This window comes from Miniopterus natalensis, chromosome 12 (genome assembly GCF_054644295.1).
Source record: "Miniopterus natalensis isolate mMinNat1 chromosome 12, mMinNat1.hap1, whole genome shotgun sequence".
Taxonomy (NCBI): domain Eukaryota; kingdom Metazoa; phylum Chordata; class Mammalia; order Chiroptera; family Miniopteridae; genus Miniopterus; species Miniopterus natalensis.
Window position 1 is genome coordinate 65,242,387 of NC_142092.1, and position 16,758 is coordinate 65,259,144.

Below are 16,758 nucleotides of genomic sequence, written 5' to 3' on the forward strand. Positions count from 1 at the left end.
GATCGCGGTCACCCAGTTTTACAGGTGAGGATACACTCGAGTCCATTCCCACTCAAGTGCTAGGTGCTGGGCACGCGATCATGGACATGAGAGGCACTAATAAAATAATAAATAATAAACTCTGCGGTCGTAAATAACAAACAAGAGTCATGGTTCCTGCTTTCATGGGGCCTAGAATCTGGTTGGAATGAGACACTTCAAAAATTATCACAAAAATACTCATGAGTGGCCCGGCTTGGGGGGAACTGGGGAATGTGCCCCCGGGAGCTGAAGGAAAGGAGAAAAGGGGGAGAGGAGGTGCTGAGGAAGGGAAGGCACGCCCTGCCTCCAGGCACCCCCGGGCACCGCCAGGCACCCCCGGGCAGGGGAGGCGGCCGCAGAGGTCCCGAGGTGAGGACACTGCGTGCCCCTGCCCTGCCCAATAACCGGGTCTGTACGTGGTCAGGTGGGGGCTGAAGCCCATGCGTCCTGAGGGCAGGATGCACAGTCTCACCTCTGCCCTGCGAGGTGACCAGCTGTGCTTCGAACCCAAAGAGGACACTCCACGAAGAGGGTCCGTTCCCCGCAATGACGCTCAATGTCTCCCAAGCTGGGCTGATCATAAGAATCGCCTAAGGGGGCTTGTTAAAAAAAAAAAAAATAGAGTCCCTAAGTCCCACCACTACTGGGAAATCAAATTTTAACAAATGCCCTGGGTGAGTCTTGTGCTCAAACAAGCTTGGGATGTACTGAGCTTGGTTTTAGGAAAACCTAAAACCAAACCAAAGGAGCTTACTTTGAACTGCCAGCTCCTGGACATTTTAAAGAAACGGGCAGAGCTCCTTGAACTAATTTAGCCTTCCAAGAAGAAAAGGAATGGGGAGGGGTCCCCTAGAGATCAATCAGCCGGCCAGTCAAATAAAAATGCGCCCCTCCTTTCCTCCAGATTTCCTGTGGATTTTTCCCGCCTCTCATTCTGGATTAGGTAATGACTTCTCAGGACGGATTATGTAACTGCCGTGCATTCCCACACCTGAAGGCTCAGGAACTGCTACTGATTTGGACTCATTGCTAATTAAGAAGCTGAGTAGAGTAACCGAAGCAGCAAGATAGTAAGAAACTATAAGCCACAGCTTTCATCTGGGAAAGGTTACAGATTTATTCGAGTCCAAATGCTTAGGCTCAAATCCCAGACCTACCACTCACTAGATGAAACACGGACAAGTTAATGAACCTCTCTGAGCCTCGCTTTCCCCAACGGCAAAGGGGGCCGATAATATCCCCTCTGCAGGGTTATTTCTGAGAAATATGTGAGGCAATGGAGGTGGTGGCCTGATGCTATCAGGCCCTTAACAAATGTGTGTCGATAAATAATAAAACAAGAGTGAATTTATAGCCCAACAAGAAGAGTGTGCTAACATGGAACCAACGGCTAAGAAGATATATGAAATTAATAAAAAACAGATTCACAGGCTCCAAGCACTGATCCTAAGCTATGCTGTGGAAACTGGCCCTCCCCAGGATCCGGTGGATTGAATTATAATGTGGTTCTCTTGATTTGATGCTTGAAAATGTGAGAATGGGAGGGAGTTTAATGTGCTGATTTTTGTTCGTAGGCAGTAGATCTCCTGGGAGCTAGAAAAACTGAACCCAGGTTCCAGAAAAGAGAGCAGACTGCAAGCCAAGGTGACGCCAGCTCAGAGGCTGGAGAACTGGGGGAGCAGAGCGGCGGTGTGGGGGTTTGGTGAGTCATTAGCAGTAATGATAATGCTATACAAGTTAGAAAGTGCTTTCAATGGAGAAGTTTAATAAAGGGTGTGGGGAGGACACCAGGGAAGGACACAAATCACAAGCCAGAGTTCAGGGTCGTGCAGAGAGCAGCCCTGCCTTAGAACTGAGGGGGAGAGGCCACCCAAAGGTGTAGATTGGACTAGTCACCTGAGAGTTGCCAGATGAACGAGGTCCTGTCTGCGTGTGCCAGGTACCTGGCTGCAGCCATAACAGACCCTCCTCCTCTATTAAACTCAGAAGGGCCACAAAATCTTTAAGAGGCGCTGCTGATTATCAGAGGCTTATGCAATAGGCAAAACTTATTTGACACTCAGGGAAGTTCTCCTAAATCCCCTAATTAAGAACAAGATGAGCCCACTGAGGGGTACAGTCATCAAGACTTGAGTGCAAACCTTGGTTCTGCGTGACCCCGAGCAAGTTCCTTAACCTCTGTGAACTCATCCCTGTCTCTGTCTGGAAAATAGGGACACAATTTTTCACCTCGAAGGTCTGCAAGGGTCTAATGAGCTAATGTATGAAAAAAAGCTAACACAGAGAAAGTCCTGACACTGTTTGTGTCTCTGCTGTTCAAAAAACAAACAAAAACATGGACTTCATTTCGATAATCCAACTCCTTCATTGGGTGTGGAATTTAGAAAGTTGGTTGACAATTTGTTTAGGTGGGAAAATAAACTCTGAAGCTAAAAGCCAATTTGCATTGGTTTATAGATCTGCCAAATATTCCTGCTGCGAATCTAAAGCAAGGCATCACATGCAGAGGTAACAAGGGTCTGTGTCAGTAACGGCTTTAAAAGCAGAGAAAGGAGGGACTTATCCCTCACCTTCTCCTGACAGGCCAAGTCTCTAATTCCCAATCCTTTCTCTCCACAACAGCTAGCAGAGCAAAGCAGTCCACATTTTAAATCCTAATTTTGAAGAGAATTAAATGCACAGTATGAATCCTAGTGTTTTTTTATCCTACGGATATTCTCACACAAGTGCAGAGAAACATATACAAGGACACAGTCACTGCAGCTTTATAGTGGCAACGCCCTGTAAACAGCTAAATGCTTGTCAATGGGGCACGAGTTAAATAAGTGATGCTGCACTCTTACTACGGAATATTATGCAGCCATAAGAAAGGGTGCAGTAAATCACTATACACCAATAGGAAACAATAGCTAAGTTATATTGTTAAATAAAATCAAAGGTACAGAGCAGAGTGCAACCCATGAAAGTTTCAGGTAAATAAAACGGGCTGCGTACACTTGTTTGCTGTGTAGACACAGCTCTGGAAACATGCCAAGAAACTGCTCATCGTGGTTGCCTCCGAGGAAAGGAAGGGAAGGGAAGGTGGGGTGAGTGAGAGACATATTTTTCAGTGTTTATACTTTGACCATGTAGGTTTTTTATCATGTGCATGTTATTAAATTTTTAGCCAAGTAAAATTGAGATACATGGTAATGATGAAGATAATAGTGGCTCCTGGACACCCACTATGTACCACTGGGGCTTTCCCTACTTACCTCTCAATTGTCTTCTAAGGCAGGGGCTACTATCCCCCATTACTCAGCCGAGAAACCCAAGGCTCAAAGTTTGGACCAGTTCTTTAATTTACATCCACACAGCCAGCATGGAGCAGAGCTCGGATCTGAACCCAGCTTTGACAAACTCCAAATCCTTTTTCTGCACTTCATTGTGGCAGACTGCAGGCTGTTCACCAAAGTCACTTCTTCCTGGACAAACTGGATGACATTTCCCAGTCCCCCTTGCAGTGACAGAATCTCTCCTTGACCAAACTTCAGTCAGGCTCTTCCGAGCCCTCTCCCCAACTAGGCCTCGGCCTTTGCGCTTCCCTGTGGATCTCCGCATCGCCCAGTTTTAGCAAGAACCCCCTACCCTCAATATCGATATGTAATCAGATTCCTCATCCCCCGCCCTTTACATCACCTCCCTGGCCCGCCTTCAGCAAGAATCTTGTCAAATTGGTTTCCCCGTAACCCCCTTTACCCCTTATGTTTCCTCTTAGGAACATCCTTCCACAGACCCACCTGCTCCCTGGCTCTAAATCCCCACTTGTCCTGCTGTTTTTGGACCCATGGCCATCCCCAGGTCTCTTTTTCCTATTACAACAGATCCTGAATAAAATCTACTTTTACTGCTCCTGTCCAGCTCTGGTTTCCTTTGACAACAGATACGTGTGGCCACGGGTCTGAGCTCCACCTAGTGGGATGTGCCACATGCAGGACACACAGAGAAACCTCCGGCGTGTGCTCCTCCTCGCTCCTTCCTCTCCTGCTGCTGGCTGTTGATGCAGAGACCCCGAGGGATGGCAGAGCCACTAGGAGTCAGGCACTTGTCCAGGGCTTGTGACTACATGGATGACTAAGAGAGTCCCTCCCTGTGCCACGGAGCCACTGCCAGAGTATTTGAGCCCTGTCTCTGTAGGCCATGTCAGACACATTTCAGAGCAAAGGGGACAGGGCATGTTTTCCTTTGTTCACTATCAGTCAGCAAGGGTATCAGGACCGTAGACAGGTGGGGCTGGGGGGGGGGAGTTGGGAGGGAGGGATGGAGAGGGGCGGCCACTCTCCCAGGTGAGGGTAGGTGAGAGCCCCGCTGCAGCTGAGGCCAGCGCTGGCACCATTCTCCATTCTTCCAGGTCACAGTCCCTCCCTGAACACTTACCGTAGGCCAGGCACCCCCCCACACACACCCGGAGCCCCATCTCTGTCCTCATACTGCTCAAGGGTTGGTGCCCACACAAATCTTTATCTCCCACGAAAAGCAATATCTGCAGAGGGACGGAGCAAGTGCCACGAGGACACAAGGGAGAAGCGGCTGCTTCTGCGGGGAGCGCGAGGCTTCACGGTGGGGCTCATGGCTGACTGGATATTGAAGGGGGGCCCCAAGTCCAGCACCCAGGGAGTGGGGGAAACAAAAGCTAGTCCAGGCTGAGAGACGGGTATGAGCAAGGGTGGCTGTTAGGACAGAGTGTAACTGGGGGTTGGGGGGAAGGGGAAGCCTAGCAGGGGTGAGGCTAACTGGGTCGCAGGGGAGCGGCTAAGGGCCTTCAATGTTTGGCTAGGACGCGATCAAAGACTGTGAGTGTAAGCACATCACCCCACACCTGTCCCCCCAACAGAGGCACCCATCCCTTCGGCTCTTGCAGGTGAGGCTGTCTTCCAAAGTCTCCTTAGATGTGACACCGAGGAGGAATCACAGATTCTCCATCACTTTGCACATTACTATCATCAAGGAGGGCCAGACAAGTTATCTGAGGGGCAGAGAAGCGGATGAGAGGGAAGGGCAGACAAAAGGGAAAGGAGTGAGAGGGTGGCAGAAAGGCCAGCGTCACTCCCTGCTCAGGGCAGTGAGGACACATCAGGCTCAGTCGGGCTCCAGGGCTGGCAGAAGGTGCGGTGCTGAGCCAGGACCAGGGGCAGGCGGAGGGGCTCCTTCCTGCCTCCGGGAGTGTTCTGTCTAAACTGGCTGCTGACCTCCGCACGGGTCACCCTCTGCACCACAATCACTGTTTGCCTGGCAGAGAGAACAGCGCGCACAGAGGAGCCGGCGTGGTGCAGGGAAGGACCCGAGGCCGAGAGGACGGGCCCAGGAACTGAGATGCTAGTTCCACCTGGTGGCCAGTGTCCCGGGCACTGCGCTCCCGCACCTACCGAACGCACAGCACGTCTCCTCAAGCACAGGCACTGAGTAAGAAAACCTGTGCCTGGCTCAGCTGAGACCCGAGGATGGCTGGTTTCCTTCCCTCCCCTTGGAGGAGGGCCATGCCTGTGAATGGCCTCTTTATCCGTTTGTTTCCACAGGGTCTGAATTTATTTGATTTAACTCTGCGTCTTCCTTCTCAATGAGGTTGAAATATATCACTGGTTACTTAATGGCCCATCAAGAAATGAGCCTTTTATTAAATAGCAGCGTGATACCCAGGCAATGAGAATGCCAGTGGCCCACAAATCTCTCTCCACTTGCTTTCAGCTGCCTCCATCTCTCTCTGCCTGGAAGGAGGCTAAGGGAAGGGGGCCTCATGGCCCTGAGGGACACTTTAGATGGCCCTCCATAGCTGGAAGCCTCAGTCCCCTCCCTCATTGGAAAAAGTAGGACAGCGATCCCTGGGGAGAAAGGACACCAGGAGCCAGTTCTCTCCCCAGCACTGCCACAGCCCTGCCCAGCAGCATGGGACAAGGAGACTGCACTTGACTTGGCATCTGCAAAGGCCTGGGCTTGAGTCCTTTGGTCAGTCCCAGCCCTGGTTACCTTATCTGTAAGGTAGAGCTAATGATATAAACACTACCTGCATCAGAGGGTGCTGGAAGGCTCACTTGCTGGGTGCTGGAAATCGGCCAGGAAACCACTGTCCTTGCCCTCAAGGTTGTCCCTACTTCCAGTTCACCACCCAACCCCTAATCACACCTTCCACGCCACAGCCAGAGGGGTCTTTCCAATGTACAAATGTGACTTTTGTCACACACACACACACACACACACACCTATTTAAAACCTTTCAACGGCTCCCCAGACCTCTCAGACTTGGCTACTGCCTACCTCTCAAGGTTCAATCACTCACCACTCTCTCCTCTTCAAATTCCGTATTCCAGCCAGAATAAATGTTTGCAGTCCCCCCAATTCCCCATGCTCCAGCTTGCTGCCATGTTACTGTGCGTGCTGAGCCCTGTCTGAATACTTGTCCTGCCTCCACCCCTGGACACTTTGCTCGCCCCTCTTTCATCCAGACTCAGCTGAGAGGCCTCCGATGTAGGAGGCCCTCGCTGAGCCCTGAGTCTGAGTCGGGTGTCCCCCATCTCCCTTCAACATTGCTCTTCCTTCCCTGAGTGTAATAACTAGACAGTGAGCTCCCTGATTCTCCTCTGAGGTCATTCCTTTGTCTGCCCAGTGCTCAGTGGAGTCCATGGCACAAAATAAGGGTTCAGGAAATGTCTGAGGATGAATAAAAAATCATTCGGCCAATATCGATCAAAAGTTTATATACAGGATGCAGGCATTGTGCACTGCAGTGTGAGGATTCAATAATAAACAATAGTAAACAAGACAGACGTGGCCCCTGCACTAGTTGAATTTAAAATTTGGTGAGAAAGAAAGAAAATTAAACAAGCTGTAACAATAAAGCTGGTTCATGCTATGATAGCAGAGACCTGAAGGAGGGGTAGACAAGAGGAGAGAGTAATATAGTCCATCTAAAAATAGAAACACCTCCCCCATCTGGAACTCAGCTACCTCACTTATCCAGAGACAGCAGGAACCCAGAAAGAGGGTTTAGAGGCTACAGCCAACCATGCCAAGCCTCTGCTCCTTACTCAGTTCTCGCACACAAGCCTTGACCTTGCCTTGCGCCCTGTCTCCCACCACGTGTGCACACACTGCTGGTAGAGCTCTTAGCGCCGCACACTGGGATCTCCGGCTGAGCCTGCTCCCCCCAGACTGGGGCCTGCAGGGCCCCACGAGTGGCTTTTCAGGTCATGCCAAAGGGTGCCGTGATGCTGTCCCCATGCAGGCATCTCTAACATTTTGAACACTTTTCACATTTTATATTTTTTACTCTACAACAAATGGATTATTCATAACAAATATTACTAATATATAATTTTACATATTGTCATAATGAAAGTATTGATTTAAGCTGGGAATTCAGAAATATTCTGGTTTGGTAAACAAACATCAAATGATTTGGGGCAATTTTATATTTATGATGAGAATTTTTTGGCACTTGGTGGTCAAGTGTCTTATTTTAACAATATAATATATATATTGTTCCCGTTTGACAAACTGAGTGATCAAAAGACTTTGTTGGTCTAGTCACATCTAAAATATACCGTGCTTCTAAATAAGATCTACATCTGATATATAATTGGTGAGTACTTTTAACTTATTCTTAAAAATCCCTCATTGGTATCAGTACTCTAGTTAAATGTGAAGTTTCATATTGGGGTTTAATCATCTGATGTTTACTGTGCCAGAATATTTTTGAATTCCAAGTTTTACATCAATGAGAACTTCATCCTACCATGTAAATATTATTCAATAACTAACATTCATTTATCATTAATAATCCATTTGCTGTAACAAATTTGTTTTGAGTTGTAAATAATATATTGACTAATGTAATATTTTTTTCCTTGAGGAGCAGGGGCACCTTTTTCTAATTCACACGAAAGGACAGTATGAGCCAGTGGTGGCCCTGGTTCAGGGCAGGGATGGTGTCTGACGGTGTCTTTACCATCAGTGCTTTGCTCAGGGCTAGGGCACAGTACACATTCAACATACATTTGTTGAATGAATAACAAAGACCTTTCAAGGCCTCAGAACTTAAGATAATATTTGCATACTTTAGTCACCATACTTTCTAGCAATACTTCTGCACACACTAATGGAATAGCATTGCATAAGTTCTTCAAATGACAGCCCTTAGTGACCAGCTAAAGCCTATTAAACTGTCACCCAGGAGGGACCCACCTTTGTTCCCTAGACACAGAACTTTTTCTGAGAAGAATGTCTTAGAAGTAAGAAGTTTTCACAGTTATAACATACCATTAAAGGAACATCGTTGCAACCTGCCTAGAGAGGTTAAAATAATGAGGTTTTGTACAGGTAATCTCAAATAGAGTCTAAGAGTCCTTAAGAAAGAAACAAGAGCACAGGCTAAAGAAAGCTATGTTATCATGGAAAGTAAACCTGGCCAAAACTCATGGCTTGCATACAGCTGGCTCTCTATTTCTGGCCTGAACTCTGCAATGCCAGAGACAGGATGAGTTGGCTGCCTGGAATCCCGTTATGTCATTTCCTTTTAAGGAAAATGGTCACTTTGAAGGGAGTCCAGAAAAACAACACGAGAACCATTACTGGTTACACAGTTCGACTTAATTAACATTTGCTAAATGCCTTCTCTGTTCCAGGCATTGAAGGACTGGAAGGTGAAGAAGACAAGCTCCCTGCTACTGAGTAACTCACAGTCTAGGGGAAGAGACAGACCGTCTCAATCAATGACCTTCCCCACCCAGCACCAGCCTGTCCCACATAGCACTGTCTCGCCCCTGAGGTCAATAGGAGCATCCTAACCTGTCTCTGCCTCCACTTGGGAACCCTCTCTTACCCATTCTCTACAGGGTAGCCAGAGTATCTTTTTAAAAGCAAGTGTAATTTCTTTTTCCCTGGATATAGGCAATGCTCTGGCCTCTACATGTGGTCTGGCCCCTGAATGCCTGTTGGCAAGGCAAACATCAGATTAGAACTCCCATATAAGCCAGACCCTCTGCAAGGCCATATCCTCAGGGGGTGAACTAAACACACACACACACACACACACACACACACACACGAATCCCACCTTGCCTTGGCATTAGCTCAGGAAAGGAAAAATAGAAGGGAAAGCGTCCCCTCAGAATGCCTAACCATGGCACTTTACTGATGCAAGTCTGGAATCAGAATCCAACTATGTCCATAACCTAAAAAGCTTAAGACCAAAAATTCTGTTTTAAATATTCTAGATGAGTAGAGCCCTCTGAGGCACCTGCACAAGATGAAAATCCCCACTGTAAACATAAACCTCAGAGAACTATCAGAGATTACAGTTCCAAGGAACGTGCACTCACTATCAAGAAAGGTCGAGCAAACGTCTAAGTCAGACGAGAAGAGAGAAGACAAAGACCCAGTGAGAGACAACATTGAAAGTATTTTCCAGAGTTGATAAAAGATACCAAACCTCAGAAGGAAGAGTCCCAACAAATCTCAAGCAGAATAAGTAAAAAGAAATCTTCACCTAGAAAGTCATCATGACACAGGAGACATCAGAGACAAAGAGAAGACTTTAAAAGCAGCCAGAAAGACAGGGCACTTTACCGCCAACAGAGAAATGTAAACTGAGAGCTGACTTCTCAGCAGCAAAAACAGAGGCGAGTCAACAGTAGCATATCCCCAAAGCACTAAGGTCATGTAACTATCAAGTGAGGACTACGGCAACGCTATTTTTCGAGAATGAGGGCAAAATAAAGGTAATTTTGGACAAGTGAAAACTGAGTTTATTACACATAGTCCCTCACATAAAGGAACTTCTAAAAGATTACATCCAGGAGGGAGAAAATGACCCCAGGATGGTCCGAGTTGTAAAATCGAACAATAAGCAAAGAAAATGGTAAAATGGTGGGTAAATCTAAAATGCACCGAGACTATGTAAAAGAATAAAGCCTAATTTGTGAAGTTACGGAAAAAAGATAAAGATAGAACTAAAATGTTGGATAACAAAAGGACATGAGTCAGGAGGGATGGAACCAAAAGGAAAGCATCCTAGGATCCTTGTGTTGTTAAGTGGGGAGTGAAGATACTATCTTTAGACTTTCTGGAATTCTACATTTATTACATTATGGTAACCCCTAGAAGAAAAAAAATAGAATGAATAACTCCCATAATAACCCAGAGGAAAGTGGAAAAAAGAAAAAGAATCCATTTTAAAAGATATGAAGTATACAATCATAGAGGAAAACATTACCATAACTCTTCAAATAATTAATAGATCTGAGAGAAATATCAAGAGTATAAAATCTGCATAATGCAATTCACAAGCATATCTAATGTACATATGTAAAATATCACATTCAAAAACTAGAGAATACCTATTCTCCTCAAACACACATAGAACATTTGCAAAAACTAACTATGTATTAGGCTATAAAGCAAGAAAAAGGAAAAAACAAGGAAGGCAAGAGGGCAAAGAAAGGGAGGAAAAAAGAAAGAAGTAAAGAAAGAAAACATCCTCTAGCCAAAATGCAATTAAGTTAGGAATTAATCATAACAAGATAAGTAGAAATAACCTCATATGTTTAGAAACTCTTAAAAACTAATCCAGATAATCCATGAGTCCAAGAAGAAATTGTCATGAAAATGTAAAATACACAGAACTAAAAGGTGACTTTTGAAAATGCTACATAGCAAAACATGTGAGTGCAGACAAAGCAGTACTTAAAGGCAAGTTTGTAGTCAGGAATGCTTTTATTAGAAAAGATGATAGGCTAAGCATGAAACTTAATTTCAGAAAAAGAACAACAACAAAAACCCTCAGAAAGTATTAGAAATGAAATAAAAGAGAGCAGAAAGCCATGAAATAGAAAACAAAGATACAACAGACACCATCAATAAACCAAATGTTGTGTCTTCAGAAAACTAATCAAATTGAGAGCGATATAAAATACCGTAGCAATCAAGGATGGATATTTAGCCTAGACTGGGGTATGTGTAGAAGTCAAGGAAGAGTTGTGGATAAGAGGAGTCATGAGCTGATCCAGGAAGGATGTATAAGGGTTAGCCAAAGAAATGAAGGAAGCATTCTAAGGAGAAGGAAAACCACCAACAAAGGTAAAGGGGAATGGTCCGGCAGCAAGGCTCAAGAAAACCACATGCAGTATTGTGTTAATAACAGATAAAGCTCAAGGCATGGGATATATGCAGTAAGTCTAGAGAAGCTTAGGGCCAGAGGCTAGTAAAAATTTTCAACTGAGTCTTCATATACCAGGACTTACCTGATTATATCTTTTTATGCTGACAACAAACAACTCCATGAGGTCTGATTATATGATGCCCATAAAGAAACTGAGGCTCACAGTAAAATCGGCCCAATGTTCAATTGGCTGCAAGTCCCATGCTTCCACCCACCACGCTATACTGCATCTCAGGTCATGGAAAGCGTTATAGAGGAGTCCTCATAAGCAGCCTAAACTTTATTCTTCAGGCAAACACTCAAGTTAACCCCCACAAACACAAAACTCACTCTAACGATGCGAATCTGGAGCGCTGCTACAGCTCCCGCTACTTTAAGCCACCGGGACAACATTCCATTAGACACGGGTGTCCAAGGAGTCCGTGCACCAATAACAGGCAATGCTGCAGTGTAGAATTAACAACAGGGCACACTCAACTAATTTGAGTTCCTGAAGCGTATTTCCAGTTACAACCTGGGAGACACGTACTCTTCACTGACAAGGACTGGGTAAGCAGGTGGCATGTTTTCATGTTTTCAACAGGTTTATTGAACTATAATTCACACACCATACATTTCACCTATTGAAAGTGTGCAGTGCAACGCTTTTTAGTACAGTCATAGAGTCATCATATGCGTGGATATTCTCACCCTCCTCTTTACACCCTCATGGGAGGACAGCGCAGGCCGGCCCCTCTGAAGTCAGCCATGCGTTGCTGAATCAGATGTGAGCAGTCACTTCTGGATAGAAGTCTTAAAAGCCACAGTTTACCCTGTCCCCTTCCCTCAGTGACTCATTGAAGCAGGTGATGAGCTGAAGCGTGGGTCTCTGAACCACCAAGAATGATGAGAACCCCAGCCCCCCACACCCTCGCTGAACCCCCAGGTGTGAGCAAGCAATAAACTTGTGCTGTGAAGCCACTAACGTTTTGTGGTTGCTTGTTACTACGGCCCAGTTGTTATCTTGATGCACACGGGAATAAGAAAGGAATCTGGAAAGAAACATGCCAAACTGTACCCTGGTGGTGCCTGTAAGGAAAACTGGAAGGGAGGGAGGGAGAGGAACAGAGAGTGGGGGGTAGGGATTTGGGGTTTTATTTTATATACTTGGGAACTGTATATGTTTATATAAGCACATACTGTTTTGGAAAATTGAACAAAGTTATTTGTAAATAACCTAAGAGGACCAGAAAGTTTTCCACTGTTGTTTTTTAAAATTCCAATAAACCATAGTTCTGACACACACACAAAAAAGAAAATCTCGCTACCAGCATAAAGAGCAAATATGAAACCTGGCCTTCGTAAGAGTCCTGGGCGGGGACTGAAGGAATTCCTGCAGAAGCCGCACTCCATCTGGGGACGGTGGCACAGGGGGCAAACTGCCCTTTCCTTCTGGCTTCATTAAGGATCAGAGGGGTTTACTCAGATGCCAGACTCAGAAGCAGATGGGAGGAGAGAAGGCGCCATCAGAAACGGCTGCTAAGGACTTGCGAGGCATTTATAAAAATTACTAGACAACGGTTCAAACACACCCAGGGAAACAACTGTTTACACAAATGGCAGGCGAGGCGGGGAGGCCTGAGTTGATGCGGTGCAGGAGAGGTGTCAGCCCTCCTGGAACAGAAACATGATCGCTGTTCTCAGGGTTTGGAGTCTCCCACACAAAGAGCTCACACGGTAATAGATCTTGGGACAGGGGCTTGGGCAAACTTTTACCAACAAAGGTCCCTCTATCAAATCTCTCATCCATGTTAGCTGGTGTCCATGGCACCGCTGTGCACATATACACAACCTACATCTCCAGGGAGGGCAGCTCACAGACGACAGTGGCATCTATTCTCCAAGGCGTCTCTCCCCTAAGGTTTTCTTTAATGGGGGTGTCAAAACTACAAAGGAATATATGGGAGAGGAGGAAGGAGGCTCGCGTGCCTGGAAGCGGACCATACAATTCTGTAAATATTTATTGAGCATCTACTATGGGCCAGGACCCATCCCTCTCTTTCATGTTGTGACTTCATGTAAACACCATTTTCCTATTCTAGAATCAACTTTCATCTCATCTCCAAGTCTACAGAGCTCACATTTGTGGTTTTTTCTTTCAAATAAATTTTATGGTTGTGGAGACAGTTGAATTAGACCTGACCAGAGCGGATGTGACTGAAAACTGAATCATCGGTTGGCGTGGTTCACTCGGGACTGATGGAGGGTGGGCAAGGGAAGCCTGGGCTGCATGTGGCAAGAGCCTGTGATCACGCCCTCCAGGCAGGAGTGTGAGTTTCGTGGCATGGCCTCTCCGCGTCCTCTGTGATCCCGCTCCTCCGCCCTCCCTCCACTCTCCCACGCGCTCCCTGAGCTGCCATCACCCCATCCTACATATAAAACCTCATACCTACTCCTTGCCTTTGTTCCTACACTGTATAAAGTACTCTTTACCCACACAACTCCCAGACTAGACTGGAAGAGTCTGTGGGTGTCTGTCCCTGGACACTGGGAGCTGCTGGAGGGCAAGGAGTGGACCCTGTTCACCTCTGTATCTGCAACCCCTAAGGCAGGTCTGCAGGCAAGAGCCAGTAGGGAGCAGGAGAGACAGAACTGACAGCTGGCTTCAGATGAAATACCTGTTTCAAATGCTGGCTCTGCTACCTCCCAGCTGTGTGACCTTGGATAAATTGACCTCTGTGTACTTCGACTTTCTCTTCCATAAAAGGGAGACAATCAGGCACTTACTGTATTGGGCTGTTGGGAGAATCAAACATCGTGTGTGTGTAAAACGCTTAGAAGACTGTCTGACGCAGGGTAGGAGCTATGTAAGGGTTCTTTATGGTGGTTGTTATTGTTGTTGTTAAATGTACATGGGATGAAGAAAAGGAGGAAGAATGTGCCCTGCTAAGGGGACTGGGTCGGGTAGCCCCTCACTATGCACGCAAAAGAGGAGACACAGAACTTCCACCCTGGTTGGTCTTCATGACCTTATTTCTTGCCTGAGCTGCCCACCCCCCCGGGCCAAAACCGGCCAGCTGGGTACCCTCCAATCCTGCAGCAGTAGCACAGTATGACGCAGGGACACTGGCTCGTTTCCTTGCACTGCAGCCCCCAGTACACGTTCCTGCTGCTAGAATGTCAGTGCTGAGTGTTAGAGATGATCTTGTCCCACATTGCCCTGTAACAGATGGGGCGCTGAAGCCAGAGAGCCCGTGTGTTGGCACTGTGTTAGGACCTGGTTTACATATCGGTTACTTGTCATGAAGTCAACTTTGTAGCAGGTACTAAGAACACCACAATCAGAGTTTAAAGCTGGAAGGAACTTTAAAGCTTACCTAGTCTGGTACTTTTCAAACTCCACATTCTAGGGTGTCAAGATGAGGTGTGGGCTCTGTTGCAAGTATTTCATTCAATCACTCGGTAAGTATTCAACACTTCCAGTGTGCTGGGCACTGGGGACACAAGTCAGACACCTTCCCCGCCCTCAGGACCTCACTGACTAATAGAAGAGTGGCATTAAGTAAATAATCATACATCTAATAGTAAAGTCTTACTGTTGTGAGTGAATTATGGTATAAAATATTCTAGAATGAGCACCTCTACTTAACACCAGTTTGCTTTCTAAGTGGGAAAGAAAGGTAGAGTTGGGGTGGAGAGGGCAGTTGTTACCGGAAGTGCCCTGGAAAGTGTCCCCCCCCCCACTGGGTTCACCAGTGCAAGGGTGTCATGTAGAATAGCGTCACCATTATGTGGCTGCAGCAGTAGAGAGACTGGGAACCACTGAACTAGCTCAACCCACCCCATTTGACTGATAGCCAAACTGAGGCCTAAAAAGTTTAATGTACTTGCCAAGACAGCACAGCCAATAAATGGAAGAAATGTAAAATTCTCACACAGCCTTCCAAAAAGACCAAATCCCACGGCGTGGCACACCATCTGACCCCTGCCATTTCTCCAGCCTCATCTCTCGCCATTGTGCCATACTGAACCCCGAATACACCTCTGCTTTGCCCAAATTACTCCCTCTACCAGGGATCCAAGTCAACAGCCCCTAAATAACACCTACTCCTTTTCAGCTCTCAGAATTCAGTTCCCATCTCTCTCCTCCAGGAAGCCCTCCCTGAGCTGGCCTTCCTCCACCTCCGACAACACATAGAACTTTACATAAAGAGAAACACTCATCACATGATATCTTCATTCATTCAACAAAGATTTATTGAGCACCTGAAGGTACAGAGCTACATAAAACAAAGCCCCTGCCCTCATGGGGCTTACATTCTAATGAGGGAAACAGACAATAAACAAACAATATATAATACAAATGTCAGGTAGAGTTTAATGCTGGGGGGGGGGAGGGAAAGAAGAACACAAGGATCAACAGGGAAGACCTGTCCAAGGAAGTGGCATTTGATCAGAGACCTGAAGTGACAGAGTCAGACATACACCTAGTTGGGAAAAGAGTGTTTCGGGAAGCAGCAGCAAAGGCTCTGTCATGACTGCAGTGGTGTTTTATCCCTTACTGAACTGTAAGGTCCTTGAGGGCAAGAGTACCTTACATCTTAAGCATCTTTGATCCGCAGGGCCCAGCATCCACCGTGAACCCTTACGGAGTGAGTGAGCGAACCTGGGCTGGCATGTATGCCTGCTTACTTCTGAATCCATCTGCTCCATCTCTCGAGATCTAGCCGCTTCATGTCTCTCTCTCCCACACGGCGAAGCTAAGCACAGGCCCTGCTTGGGCCAATCAGCTTGCCTGACTCTGTGGCCTGGTTTCAGTCCCTGGATTGTCTCTTCACTGGGACTATGACACTAATTTTATCTTGTTCTGGTCCTCATATCTCTGGCCCGGACCAGGGACCCTGTCCAGAACCGGGAGTCCTCCCTCACTTTCTCCAGGTGTCCTAGGCTTGAAATTTCTCCCCTGAATCCCAAGTCCCAAGGCTAAGGACCCTGACACCCAAAGTCAGACTTCCCCAGTAGCTAACCCCTACCTACCTGGAAGTCTGCCCTGCCTGAGGCTTGACTTCCCTCCAAATCACATGACTCCTTCCTGCTGGGGCATCAACCCTCTGACCTCATCCATCCTTTCTGTGGCCATCTCTCTGCATGTTCCAGCTTCATAAAACTGTCCCTGGACATCTACCACAGCCAAGGCCCAGTACTAGGTCCCAGAGTCCTCAAGTTGCCTGCGGCAGATCCTGTCCCATCAGCGGACCATCTGGGCCTCCGTGTTCAGACTCCACTGCCCTAAATCACAATCCTCACGCACCTGAAAGCAAGTTAAATAGCCTTAGAAGCTGCAAATAAAGTCAAATGGCTTTATCCACTAAGCCAACTGCAACAGATACGGCAGGATGTCTCGGTGCTTCATCCCAGGCCCCACAGGGTCTAACAGAGGCTCAGGAACAAATAACCCATTCCTTCCTTCACCCTTTTGCCCGCCACTTACTGACACCTGTCATATGCCAAGCCCTGGAACACAAGATAGGGTGCCTACGCTGATGATGACAATGGCGATGGTGGTG

At 46.8% G+C, this 16,758-nt stretch overlaps 1 protein-coding gene across 1 annotated transcript in view; it reads right to left on the minus strand.

Annotated features, from left to right (window-relative positions):
• The window catches only part of TTLL11 (tubulin tyrosine ligase like 11), a 169,290-nt gene that overhangs the window by 151,551 nt on the left and 981 nt on the right, over nt 1-16,758 (minus strand). The window lies entirely within an intron of this gene.